Below are 2,476 nucleotides of genomic sequence, written 5' to 3'. Positions count from 1 at the left end.
AAGCTTTAAAATATAAAGCTAATTCTAGTTTCTAGTAGCTTGCTTTAATCTATATAGGCTTCTTAGGATTTTTAGGACTTAGCTAGGGGGAAGATTTACTCCTTTAGGTAGGGCTATAAAAATGTCTTCTTAAAGGTAACTATTTATAAAAGCACTATTAACATCTATAAGATAGAGTTCCTAGTCTTCCTTATAGACTATAGCTATAAATGTTCTTAAGGTTTTATATCTAATAGTTAGTATAAAAGTCTYCTTAAAGTTAATCCTATATTTCTATAAAAAACCCCTTACTATAAGTCTTACTTTTAACTTATTAAGGGTACTACTTACTAATCTTTTTATAGTAAAGACCTATTTTAAGGTTATAAGGTTTAATCCTTTTAGAGTAATAGTTAGTTCCTAGGTCTAGTTGTTTATAAGTAAATCTAGTTCCTTCTAGATTACTTCTATTTATATTACTCCCTATTCTTTATCTCCTACTACTTCCTTATAGGTAGCTAGAACTAGGATATTCTACTAGTATATAGTCTAAGTAGCTATTATAGAGAAAGCAAGTTTATAAAAGATATCTTATATTTCTAGGTCCTAGCCTAGTTTAGAGATTATAGCTAATAGGGCCTATATAATCTCTATTACTTCTCTATTAGGATTCTAATTCTTTAGCCTTTCTTAGCTTATCTCCTAAAGGACTCTTAGTCCTTTAGATTTAGCTTTAAATCCTTCTATATTACTTATAGCTTTTCTCTTTCTTTACTCTACTTAAGGTAGAGAATTAACTTAGTCCTTAATTTTCTAGAATTCCCCTATATTTACTAGGGTAGGAGGAATCTAAATAAATGCTATAGGGGCTAACTTTTTAGTTATAGGTTCCTAGATTAGAATAGGTTTAGGTCTTAGTATATTAGCTAGCCTTCTAAGTAGTTTTCTCTATAGTATATTTAAGGAAAGATACTTAGATTAAAACTTTAAATCTAAATTACCCCCCCTCTTTTCCTTAAAGAATACTATATTTAAGTGCTATTTTATAGCTCTTATATCTAGATCCTAGAAAAGCTAGGATTTTAATATTTCTTTAATATATCCTATAAATACTATATCCTTTCCTCTATTTATAAGTTTGTTACTTCTTACCTATCTAGGTTAGGATTTTAGGTCTATATATATAATAGCTTAGTACCCCTAAACTCTTAGATAATATATAGTTAGCTTAATTCTTATAAATGCTTCTTTAGGTAATAGCTTAAAGCCTTTAACTTTAGGACTATTTAGCAGCCTATTCCTTATTTTAAACTAGGCTACTAGGGCTTTAGGCTAAAACTTAATTAGTATTTCTAATTCTTTAATTATTGCCCTTACTACATCTTCTAATATTTAGATAGATCTTTTTATAACTCTATTCTAAATAGAATTATATATATCTATTATATTAAAGTAGATTCCTAAATCCTTCTCCTACTATTTTAGTAGACTAGTAAGTTTAGGTGCATTATCTAATCTTATTATCTTTAATTTTAAAGATATTTTTCTTTTAGCTTTTAGCTTCTAGATTTTTAGAGTAGCTAGGGTATCCTCTCTACTAATAAGTAGGTATCCCTATTTCTTCCTTAAGAAGTTATTAATAACTTCTAGCTAGTATTAATATCCTAATCTAGACTTTAGGAGAGGGCTATAGATATTTAGGGATATAAGCTTAAGTACCTAAGGTTTTCTCTTAGTAACTCTTCCTTTATATTTCTTTATCTTTATAAGAGTATAAACTCTGCACTTTTTCTTATAGTCTTCTAGGAGTTAGATTAGATCCTTTAAGTCTATTACTTTATAGATATTTTTAAGAAGATTCTTACTAAAATAGCTAAATCTTCTATACTAAAGCTCCTACTAATTTAGTAACTCTCTTATAGTAAATCCTATTTCCTTACTTTCTTCCTTTTCTTCTTTTACTAATAAAATAAGAGCTCTCTTCTAAAGGGATTCTAAAACTTCTAAAATAAATAGTATACTATTCTAGATTCTAGTCTAGATAATAGGAGTTCTATCCTATAATACTAGAGTAAACTAAGGTAGTTAAATACTATACTAATAGCTAAACTAATTCTAAGAAATAAGATTAACTCCTAAATTAAGTATAAATAAAACTTTATTAAGTAAGATTTTCTTCTTATTCTAGCCTCCTATAACTGCTTTTCCCTTATATATAGCTTGTAGCTATCTACCTCTAACCTTAATCTATTTCTTCCTTTAAAGTGGAATTATAGATCTAAAGAGTTATAGTTAGTTAGTTATATAGGATAAGGTATAGGAGTCTAGTAACTATTCTAAGGAGGTTAACTTGCCTTTTGCCTCTAAAGAAGAATATGCAATCTTATTAGTTTCCTCCTTAAATTAGGATAAGGTAGCACTTAATAAGGTTAGAGATAATTCCCTAGATTAGGCTTATTTAGTAAGGAATGCTTTCTTAGTAGTCTTCCTTATTTTC

Source organism: Ramularia collo-cygni (assembly GCF_900074925.1).
Source record: "Ramularia collo-cygni strain URUG2 genome assembly, contig: RCC_scaffold34, whole genome shotgun sequence".
NCBI classification, from domain to species: domain Eukaryota; kingdom Fungi; phylum Ascomycota; class Dothideomycetes; order Mycosphaerellales; family Mycosphaerellaceae; genus Ramularia; species Ramularia collo-cygni.
Note: the sequence above shows the minus strand (reverse complement) of the source record.